This window comes from Littorina saxatilis, linkage group LG7 (genome assembly GCF_037325665.1).
Source record: "Littorina saxatilis isolate snail1 linkage group LG7, US_GU_Lsax_2.0, whole genome shotgun sequence".
NCBI lineage: Eukaryota > Metazoa > Mollusca > Gastropoda > Littorinimorpha > Littorinidae > Littorina > Littorina saxatilis.
Window position 1 is genome coordinate 54142907 of NC_090251.1, and position 12513 is coordinate 54155419.

Consider the following 12513-nt stretch of genomic DNA (forward strand, 5'->3'; position numbering starts at 1 on the left):
CAAGCTCTCATCACCAGTAACACGCCTTGTCGAAGTGAAATGGTGCAAGCTCTCATCACCAGTAACACGCCTTGTCGAAGTGAAATGGTGCAAGCTCTCATCACCAGTAACACGCCTTGTCGAAGTGAAATGGTGCAAGCTCTCATCACCAGTAACACGCCTTGTCGAAGTGAAATGGTGCAAGCTCTCATCACCAGTAACACGCCTTGTCGAAGTGAAATGGTGCAAGCTCTCATCACCAGTAACACGCCTTGTCGAAGTGAAATGGTGCAAGCTCTCATCACCAGTAACACGCCTTGTCGAAGTGAAATGGTGCAAGCTCTCATCACCAGTAACACGCCTTGTCGAAGTGAAATGGTGCAAGCTCTCATCACCAGTAACACGCCTTGTCGAAGTGAAATGGTGCAAGCTCTCATCACCAGTAACACGCCTTGTCGAAGTGAAATGGTGCAAGCTCTCATCACCAGTAACACGCCTTGTCGAAGTGAAATGGTGCAAGCTCTCATCACCAGTGACACGCCTTGTCGAAGTGAAATGGTGCAAGCTCTCATCACCAGTAACACGCCTTGTCGAAGTGAAATGGTGCAAGCTCTCATCACCAGTGACACGCCTTGTCGAAGTGAAATGGTGCAAGCTCTCATCACCAGTAACACGCCTTGTCGAAGTGAAATGGTGCAAGCTCTCATCACCAGTAACACGCCTTGTCGAAGTGAAATGGTGCAAGCTCTCATCACCAGTAACACGCCTTGTCGAAGTGAAATGGTGCAAGCTCTCATCACCAGTAACACGCCTTGTCGAAGTGAAATGGTGCAAGCTCTCATCACCAGTAACACGCCTTGTCGAAGTGAAATGGTGCAAGCTCTCATCACCAGTAACACGCCTTGTCGAAGTGAAATGGTGCAAGCTCTCATCACCAGTAACACGCCTTGTCGAAGTGAAATGGTGCAAGCTCTCATCACCAGTAACACGCCTTGTCGAAGTGAAATGGTGCAAGCTCTCATCACCAGTAACACGCCTTGTCGAAGTGAAATGGTGCAAGCTCTCATCACCAGTAACACGCCTTGTCGAAGTGAAATGGTGCAAGCTCTCATCACCAGTAACACGCCTTGTCGAAGTGAAATGGTGCAAGCTCTCATCACCAGTAACAAGCCTTGTCGAAGTGAAATGGTGCATGCTCTCATCACCAGTAAAAAGCCTTGGCGAATCTGTGATGATCTTATGATGGCCCACACAGGGGGGGGTAAGTATCTTTAAAGGGAACACCAATTCAGGATGTCATATCGACGGGCGCAGTGGCGTGGTGGTAAGACGTCGGCCTCTTGATCGGAAGGTCGTGAGTTCGAATCCCAGCCGCGGCTGCCTGGTGGGTTAAAGGTGGAGATTTGTCCGATCTCCCAGGTCAAGTTAATCGCAGACCTGCAAGTGTTATCCCCCTTCGTGTGTACACGCAAGCACAAGACCAAGTGCGCACGGAAAAGATCCTGTAATCCATGTCAGAGTTCGGTGGGTTATAGAAACACGCAAATACCCAGCATGCTTCCCCCGAAATCGGCGTATGCTGCCTGTATGGCGGGGTAAAAACGGTCATACACGTAAAAACCCACTCAGAGTGAACGAAGAAGAAGAAGAAGGATGTCAAATATAGTTCCGTTCCAATTAGCAAACTCTCTCTGTAGAATTCGGACTTTTAACTGTTAAACCAGCATTTCTTAACCTTGAGAAGGACAGGTCATAAAAACCCGCTCCACACAAAAAAAGAAATTGCCTTTCGTGCAGGAATGTTACCAAACAAAACCAACAGGTACAAGAGTCCTTTTTGATTGCCGAAACTCAAATACTACAGTTCAAAACAGGCCCTGAAATTGACTGGGCGTCCCTTTCTGTGTTCGCTTGTGTGCCTTTAGAAGCCACATTGTGTCGACCAATATTACTTCACTCCGTATTTTTGTTCTGTCAATGTAGCCGTCTGTTCCTCAGGACTCTTTTTCCTGTTTGTCATTACACAAATAATTAAGCTAAACAGCCATTAGAAAGACTTTGAAAGTAAGGATGAGAAGATGAAATTCGTGCGCATCTAGTCTCCGGTAACAGAGGCTATTATAGTTGGTTCACCCACCAAATCAATGCCTACATATCTTTCAATTTTAACCAGACAACGAATGTATAGTCATCACACAATGTATCATTAACGTCGCAATTATACTGCAAACAACGTCAGTCCAATCATTAAACAGACATTCAAACATGCACGCGCAGGACACAGTCCTACTCGTCAATAGCTGGATTCCAGACCCTAATCTAATGCTCAAATCCTTTGGTTAAACACACACAGACTCCAGCCCGGAATGAATCGACACATAATTCCATTGATGTACCAACAAAGCCACTAAGACTAATACGACTTAAAGGGCAGACGAAGCAAGCTGCACGTAATATTTGTCTCTTCTAGCAGCTCGTGAACATTTACTCGAATACCAGAAGAGAAAAAAACAAGAAGAGCAAACGCTCGATCGAGTCACTTTCGCAGTTCTGAATATTATATGAGGCATCAGATGGACAGGAAGAAATTGCTATTCACAACACAATGAGTCACGTTCACATAAAATTTGAGCCCGGTCACTTTTATAGTTTCCGAGAAAAGCCCAACGTTAAGTTGTGTGTTGCCGAACAGAAAAGGCTAGTTATCTCCCTTGTTTTTCTGATAACGTTCGTAAAAGGCTACAGATGTAAATACTTTGATGTAAAGAATAATCCTACAAAGTTTCAATCACATCCGATGAACTTTGTCAAAGATATAAAATGTCTAATTTTTCCTTTGACGCTGACCTGTGACCTTGAAAAAGGTCAAAGGTCAACGAAACCATCGTTAAAGTGTAGAGGTCATTGGAGGTCACGACTAAACAAAATATGAGCCCGATCGCTTTGATAGTTTCCGAGAAAAGTCCAACGTTAAGGTGGTGTCTACGGACGGCCGGACGGCCGGCCGGACAGACTAACACTGACCGATTACATAGTCACTTTTTCTCAAGTGACTCAAAAACAAAGATTCTATTCTTTCAGTAAAGGCGATCCTTAATTGAGCCCGAAGTCGCCTTCGCAAAGACTTCCCGAAGTCTTTCTACCGAAAACTCAGTGCTAAAGCTTCGTGCGACCAGCTTCGTGAAGTATACATCGCGTAGTCGACTTCGCGAAGTCTTCGTACCAAAACCTCAGCGCTAAAGCTCCGTGCGGCCAGCTTCGTGAAGTATACATCCCGTAGTCGACTTCCCGAAGTCTTTTTACCGAAAACTCAGCGCTAAAGCTCCGTGCGGCCAGCTTCGCCCAGTTAAGGACAGGCTTTCACAAATTGTGAAAAGAGTAAACGTTAAACGCAAGTGAAGTCGCTTAAAGTCATCCTTTTTGAGAGGGGTGAGTGTGTGTGTGGGTGGGGGGGGGGGGGGTCAGTACGTGTTACGTAATTGAATCATTCGGGTTAAAATAAAAATAAAACGTTTTTGTCAAAAGTTCACAGAAGTTGACGACCACAAATGGACCATACCGCCAAAACTTTGTAAATTTAACTAAGCAGACACAACAATGTTTCACATCACAGCACCTTTTCACATCACTGTAAGGATTTACAAAGTTTCCCATCACAGAAATGTTTGACATCCGGCACCGTAGCGTCATCAGCAACAGAAATGTTTGACATCAGGCACCGTAGCATCATCAGCAACAGAAATGTTTGACATCAGGCACCGTAGCATCATCAGCAGCAGCCCAACGCCAATGCAGTAGACACAGTGAAATTTCACAACACGTTGTTCTCATGACAGTGTGAAAAATAACAACACGCTGAAAAGACTTCCCTTGTTCTGTGTTATTCCTATTGTCTCATCAGTGTGTAGCTCAGCGTGAGTCCCGCTTTATCAGCGCAAGGCTTTTATCTCTCAATGAACAATTATCTATAGTTCACCTGACACACGTAACACTGGTAACACTGAAATTGGGGTCACATGATTGTGTACACGTGACGATATATAATGTAAACTGATACCCGACCAGGGTAAGTATACAAGTAATCAATGTTGTCATTAAACTGATTTTGGGTGTAACTTTCACAGTTAAGATAAACCGATAAGAACAAACCAAAATCGCTGAGGAAAATACTGACTTCCTGGTAAAGAAATGGAGATGAGACACTGCTACAGCTATGGGAAATTAGGAAAGGCGGGCGTTACAGGTTAGGGTGAACGTGGGGAGCGGAGAGTCATTAAGACAACAAACCATTAACCGTAATTTGTGTATAAACAGACAAGAGATCGTATACTGCTTGATCCATGCTTGTTAAAAAAAAAATATAAACAAGTCGCGTAAGGCGAAATTACTACATTTAGTCAAGCTGTGGAACTCACAGAATGAAACTGAACGCACTGCATTTTTTCACAATGACCGTAGTCCGCCGCTTGTGCAAAACGCAGTGAAACTGACGAGCCTGTTCAGCGCGGTAGTGGTTTCGCTGTGCTGCATAGCACGCTTTTCTGTACCTCTCTTCGTTTTAACTTTCTGAGCGTATTTTTAATCCAAACATATCATATCTATATGTTTTTGGAATCAGGAACCGACAAGGAATAAGATGAAATTGTTTTTAAATCGATTTCGGAAATTTGATTTTGATCATAATTTTTATATTTTTAATTTTGAGAGCTTGTTTTGAATCCGAATATAACATATTTATATGTTTTTGGAATCAGAAAATAATAAAGAATAAGATGAACGTAAATTTGGATCTTTTTATACAAAAACAAATTTAATTTCAATTTTCTGATTTTTAATGACCAAAGTCATTAATTAATTTTTAAGCCACCAAGCTGAGATGCAATATCAAAGTCCGGCCTTTGTCGAAGATTGCTTGGCCAAAATTTCAATCAATTTGACTGAAAAATGAGGGTGTGACAGTGCCGCCTCAACTTTTACAAAAAGCCGGATATGACGTCATCAAAGACATTTATCGAAAAAATGAAAAAAAACGTCCGGGGATATCATACCCAGGAACTCTCATGTCAAATTTCATAAAGATCGGTCCAGTAGTTTACTCTGAATCGCTCTACACACACACACACGCACACACACACACATACACCACGACCCTCGTCTCGATTCCCCCTCTATGTTAAAACATTTAGTCAAAACTTGACTAAATGTAAAAAAAACACACACACACAAAAACAAGCATACAAACAACTACAAAAGGCATTCCCAAACAATACACTTTTTTTATTCCCAGACCCTTTGTCCTTGTTATTCATTCAAATTCATTTTTTAAAGTTTAGTTTCCTTTTTAGGAGGGGGGGGGGGGGGGGTGGTGGGTGGTGGGGGTGGCGGAGCGCAGAGGGCGGGCAATAAAATTAAATGCGTTTACCACCTGTGTGATTCTAAACACAGTAAACGACTGACTCGATGTAAGAGGACGTACGTTCGAAGGACCTTTTAAAAATACACTGTTGCCAAATGATTTATAACCCACTTGGCTTTCAGGGGCACAAGGGGCACATTTCCTGTTATCTATTATTCGCCATGTCGTAACCCTTGCCATCTGCGGACAAGCTGTCTGCGAAATGCGGTTCTATAATGTGTAGTAGATCTACTCGTAGAGCTATAACATAAATACATAAATAAAATATGACTGAAGGGAAGATATATATGAGGGAATTTAGGTAGACTACCGACAGAAGTGTTTGATAATCTGATCGAAGGTAATAATAAATATCCTGATGTGACAGTATCGTACAAATGTCAATGATCTCTCTCTCCCTCTCTCTCTCTGTGACTAATTTGATTGAAAAATTAACACTCACTCTCACCCTATCAATACCATGTTCTCTGTCTGTCTGTTTGTCTGTCTGTCTGCCTTCCTGCCTGTCCGTCACCCCTCACTCACTCTCACACACACACACTCTCTCTCTCTCTCTCTCAGATATATACATGTGCGATACAGATGAACCACCAATAAAATATATTCTACAAGCAATGGCAGACTTCATATGCAGACTTAGAGACGGCATTCATGCCCCACCCCTGTGTCACAACTGTCGCATGTAAAGGACTTTGGTAATTCTCCCGTACATGCAGGTGGCTGATAACTAAATACGCACACACATGGGTAGTGAGACTCTGTTGCCGCTAGCTTTCTACTTGGAGGAAGCGACCCGAATTTCCCAGCGATAGGAGAAGAAAGTAATGAAAATAAAAACGAAAGAGAAAAAAATGAATATTATCTTAAAATCGAGCTAACAGCACAACTTCACATTAACCGTCTACATCCTTTCTGTTTCAATGCGGTGACTCATTACCACATTTAACATAAAAAAAAAACCACACAATAAAGTTCAGCATTGCAGTAATGTTTGGTTCCTTTTCAATGAACTCGCAACCAACAATTTGTTACATGACCACGTGCTGGTTTATAATCAGGGTTGATAAGATCACAATATTATTGCGATCGTTGAACTTGAAGGTTTTGCTGTTTTCACATTTTTCCTCAAGAAATAACACTGTGCCACCCAGGACTCCGACAGTTAACATAACTCCAATGAAAAGTAAGATCCCAACAACACTTCCAAGTTCCACAACACTAAGCAACGAGAATGGCCCGATTTCAAATCAGTCTCTCAAACTCAACGCCAAATAGCTGCAGACACCATCACCGAGGCAACACCCTTAACAAACGAAGCATTTTGATGAACGTGCGGCTTGATTCATCAAATTGTCTTTCAATGCCCAGGCACTTCTCCACTGTCCCAAACCATCAAAGAAACAGCCCAGCAAACTCACAAGCTTCTTTCGCACAATAAGAAGCTAGCCGACGTCTTAGCATGCCACCGACCAAAGCCAGATGCAAATTCCATCAGAGAAAAGAGAAAAGAAAAAAGGTCTGTTTGTGTGTGTGGCCAGACTGATAACTGACAGTTGTATTGATTGTTAGGCAAAAAAAAAAAAAAGTCTGTTTACGGTAACCCGACCGACCCTATTTTTTTCGCGCGACCCTAGACTTTTTTTTTGGTATTTGGAAAAAAAAAGAGCAAAATAACGTAAAAATATGGTTTTTTGGGGGGAAAAAAAAGAAAAAAAAATCCCGACCTACCGACCCTACTTTTTTTGCCTATGCTACCGTAAACAGACCTTTTTTTTTTTTTGGCCTTAGACCCTTTTGCTGTAGCATACAAATAAATACAATCTTCTTGATCATATAACATGCAAATTGGGGTGGGGGTCTACAGCGTGTGTGTTTGTGATCAAATGGCAGGCACTTTAAGTAATAAGTGAACAAGAGAGAGAGAGAGAGAGAGAGAGAGAGAGAGAGAGAGAGAGAGAGAGAGAGAGACAGAGACAGAGACAGAGAGACAGACAGAGACACAGAGAGAAAAATAAATACATTAATAAATAGTTGTAAAGAAAGCAGTATCAAAAACTGGAGAATGAAAAAACAAGTCGCGTAAGGCGAAAATACAACATTTAGTCAAGTAGCTGTCGAACTCACAGAATGAAACTGAACGCAATGCAACGCAGCAAGACCGTATACTCGTAGCATCGTCAGTCCACCGCTCACGGCATAGGCAGTGAAATTGACAAGAAGAGCGGGGTAGTACTGAGTTGCGCTGGGAAGGATATAGCACGCTTTTCTGTACCTCTCTTCGTTTTAACTTTCTGAGCGTGTTTTTAATCCAAACATATCATATCTATATGTTTTTGGAATCAGGAACCGACAAGGAATAAGATGAAAGTGTTTTTAAATTGATTTGGAAAATTTAATTTTGATAATAATTTTTATATATTTAATTTTCAGAGCTTGTTTTTAATCCGAATATAACATATTTATATGTTTTTGGAATCAGCAAATGATGGAGAATAAGATAAACATAAATTTGGATCGTTTTATAAAAAACATATTTTTTTTACAATTTTCAGATTTTTAATGACCAAAGTCATTAATTAATTTTTAAGCCACCACGCTGAAATGCAATACCGAAGTCCGGGCTTCGTCGAACATTACCCGACCAAAATTTCAACCAATTTGGTTGAAAAATGAGGGCGTGACAGTGCCGCCTCAACTTTCACGAAAAGCCGGATATGACGTCATCAAAGACATAAATTTATCAAAAAAATGAAAAAAACGTTCGGGGATTTCATACCCAGGAACTCTCATGTCAAATTTCATAAAGATCGGTCCAGTAGTTTAGTCTGAATCGCTCTACACACACACACACACAGACAGACACACACACACACACACACACACACACACGCACATACACCACGACCCTCGTCTCGATTCCCCCCTCTACGTTAAAACATTTAGTCAAAACTTGACTAAATGTAAAAAGAGCTCTTGGTTGCACAAAACAGGAATCATAACACTGAAGTTCAGAACAGACATGTCACAAAACAGGAATCATAACACTGAAGTTCAGAACAGACATGTCACAAACAATCACCAGCTTTTGGCAAAATGTGTTGCAATTACACTGGAACCCCAACTTTCCTTTTAAGCAATATTTAAAGTGCCTTCAGATTAAGAAAGCAGAATGACACTCTAAAATACTTTTTTTTTAATATATAAGTACAAACAAACAATGGTTCGATGAAAGGCAATACAACATTATGATCAAGTGTGTGCATGGTTCCACTGCAATTGCAAACAACAGTGTTTGCAAATTGTTAGTTTCTTAAAAAAAAAAACTTACCCCATGTTGTTTCTCATAACTTAGAAGTCATCTGAAACAAAAGGTATGAATAACTTGTACATGTGTTTTATTAATTAACATCAAATAGTTAAATGACTACCCTCACTGTGTCTGTATGAACAGATTTTCACAATGATAAGACTCCCACTGAATGGATTATTTAAAACAATAGCACTGACAGGCACACACACTGAGTATGCATTCACTCGACCACACTTGGAAGCAATTTACAAAAAACTATTTACTAGGAATTTTTACAAATCCGATAAAAACATGCTTACTAGAAAGATGCGCCTAATCAGTCAAATAATTGTAATGCACAAATTACTACAGATAATGTATTATGCTTTTGTTGCATAATCAAGTGTGCAATGCCATTTGTATTAATAATAACCCCACATCCAATTCTAGTATTATTATAATGAGTACATGTATTGCACACCAGTTTACAGCAATTTAAGCTACATGTAGATGTAGTAGGGAAATAACCAAGAATACATCATACGGATAATGTACGTTAACTCTTGTTTCAAACTACAGTCATGGGTGAAACTGATCAGAATTAAAAATAAGGAAAATGAGGCCGGGGTCCAGGGGCAACGCCCTCTTAGGGGGCCCAGGGGGGCGAAGCCTCCCGGAAGAAAACGAAAAATCAGGCTTTTTAAGGGTAAAAGTAGGCCTTTCCTGGTATCTCAAACACACAAATTTGCACAGTAAACAATGATAACAAATGCCAAGCTGTAGTCCGATAATTCGCGCGCTCAGGGAAACATAGATTCAGCGATGTCCGGTAGATCGGATCGCCGGCGAAAAAAAAAAAAAAAAAAAACCTTTTTTTTTTTTTTACAGATTTTCAAAATAAGGAATTTTTTATTTGACCAATTTCATTTGGCGGATTTCCGCCCTAAGGCAGAAAAGTTTCACCCAAGTACAATGGAAGAACCTCGCTTGCGACCACCTCTTTAAAGCAGCCACATGACCACAACAACCACTCAGACCTCAGACGAGTTTTACTTCTTTAATTCACCTTTTTTTATAATTCATAGTGACCACCTGTCTATAACGACCTCCCTGGGTCAGCCCCTTGGGTGGTCCTAGTTATAGACATGCATAGACTAGAGAGGTTCCCCCACTGCTAAGGTATTTAAAACACTGTCAATGTCCTGGTAAAATTGTAGAGAAAATCATTTCAATACATGAATAGAGTTAAAGTGGCGTGTATACATGCTGTTTTAGCACAAAGCTTTATAATAATGATAATAAATGAGCATTTATATAGCGCAACATCATAACTTTACAATCATGCTCTTTGCGCTTGACACATTTAAAATTAAAACACAGTTATACAAGCATTTACATCTACATTCATAGTCAACAACGCTTAATTAAAAGCATACACCATCAAACATACATTAAAAAAATTCTTCCACTAACTAAGTAATAAAAACATGAATAAAATAGGTAGTGAAAACAATGTACACTACATTGGGGTGTGCACGTTAAAGATCCCACGATTGACAAAAGGGTCTTTCCTGGCAAAATTGTATAGGCATAGATAAAAATGTCCATCAAATACCCGTGGGACTTGGAATAAAAGTAAAAAAATTCCATCTCACACGGCATTAAGTCTCAGGAAACATGAATACACGCATGCAGGAAAAAAATAAAAAATATGGGTAGCGCCGTATGTATGGCAGCTCGCTTTCCCCAGGGAGAAAGCAGCCCGAATTTCCATGAGGGTAACCTCACTGGACTGTAAATCTTATCCAACCTATCCAACCTATCCAAGAAAATACCAGCTGAATACCCTTGATCAAACAGAACATGTTATCAACAATTCTGAAAACAGTCCTTGATGTTTATATACATTATCACATTTTCACTTTATCTTATTTGATCCACCAATTGGAAGTAAACTAACAGTAACACAATGTCTATCAAATAAACTAAAATGTTATGACAATTGTGTTTGAAAAAAACCCCACCCATAACTATCATTTGCCACACACAGTAGCAGTGTGCAATTTATGAAAAATAATGTTTTGGTCATGTGAAACAGTGTTAGTGCTAATTCAGAAAAGTTCATGTCACAGTTCAAACTCAGCAAGTGGGCCACTGGTCATTGTGCTGAAACATCTTATAATTAGTAATTTACATGCTAGGCTTACAAATAGTTTGTTTTAACTTTCATCTTGAACACTGTTTAGTCAGCTGGCTATAAATCTGATAACAGGATCCGTCATTTGAAAAAGCTTTCGGTCAATCATTCAAAGACACCCTGTAACTTTTGTGTATTTATTTGGTCATAATAGTAAAAAGAGGAATATGCCAATTGGCACAATATGCTGTTCTCCCTCTCTTTGAAGGATGCTGTCGATCTGTAAAAGTGCTTCGGAACACTTAGTACATTAAATACTATAAAGCTTACAAATCAACATTTTATGGTCATGCTGTAAGCATACAAATGGTGAGGGTTAGGCATTTGTATATTTTGTTCATAATTGGGGCAAAAAAGAGACTCCTTGTTCAGAACTTGATTTGTTATTTTCCCCCGTTTTAGCGTGTGCTTAATCAATAAATACTGCAGTACACTTCTTCAAATTCAAGTATAACTTCTAGTTCTATGAGAAATAAATGCATTACTTCTTGTGGTCGTTTCCCAGTCAAACATGTCATTTCTGTTTGCCACTTATAGTTATACTCTGTGGGCAATACATCTTTAATCAGTACAAACAGGGAAAACTATTGTTACCCTGACCCTAAACTGTGAACATGGAAATGGGAATCAGTAAAAACAGAAAACTTGTCACCCTGGTGTACTGTTCTAAAGTTTCTCCTTAGCCCAACTTTCTCATTTGGTCACAGCGCATAAGCAAACACTCATCTTTGGATCTGATCAGATTGTGTTTATGTTGAGCCTATCTTTCTCCCCTTGACTATCTTTCATGCCATCTAGTTGAAAATGGTTGTCTTCCGTTGAGCCATGTTTGCTTGTAACAGTATGTGAACAGGAAAAGCGAATTATCTATTTTTTTAAGTGTGTCGGGGGTAGAGTCTGAGTGAGAATGAGATGAAGATATATATGAACCAAGAACGCAAAGTCATGCACATGTCGCATCATGGGCAGGTGACAGAATGAAAAAGCTGGTCCACAACAACTTCAGACCACTACACTGGCCCTAAACTGTAAACATGTAACTGTTTTTATCTTCATCTGTTTGGCTGCCACAATCATCTTGTCGATTAATCTGTTGCATTTTTATTTTTTTTTGCAATTGCATGCTGGATACTTTCATGTTTCTGTAAGTGTAACCCACCGTACCCTGACATGGATTACAGGATCTTTTCCATGCGTACTTGGTCTTGTGCGTGCGTGTACACACGAAGGGGGTTAAGTCACTAGCAGGTCTGTACATGATAAGTTGCCCTTGGAGATCGGAAAAATTTCCACCCACCAGACGCGACTGACCGTGATTTAAAAACTCAACCTTCTACATTGAATTAGGAGGCCAGCGTCTTAACCACTAGGCAATTGCACCCATTGATGTGTGAGTGTGACAGCAAACTAAATTCCATGTTATTGTATCTTTCCCGTTTTCTCAGAACTATATAGTTCGCTCATTCACAGAGCATCATGTATGCAGTACCTGTTGTCTTGTTGACACTGAGAGTAATGAGAGACAAAAGCAGCAGTGTACAGCCAAACTCCTAACAGTTCTACTGAGTCATACTGGCATCACGTTTTACACAGGAGAAACCTTGCTTTCTTTTTCTTTTCTTCTTCGCTTTC

At 40.2% G+C, this 12513-nt stretch overlaps 1 protein-coding gene across 1 annotated transcript in view; it reads right to left on the minus strand.

Moving 5' to 3' along the window:
- LOC138971818 (rho family-interacting cell polarization regulator 2-like) overlaps positions 1–8754 on the minus strand; it is an 87432-nt gene extending 78678 nt beyond the window's left edge. The window contains exon 1 of the mRNA XM_070344642.1: positions 8724–8754. The gene's annotated coding sequence lies outside the window, so the exon portion shown is untranslated. The remainder of the gene's footprint in view (positions 1–8723) is intronic.
- Between the last annotated feature and the right edge of the window lie 3759 nt (positions 8755–12513).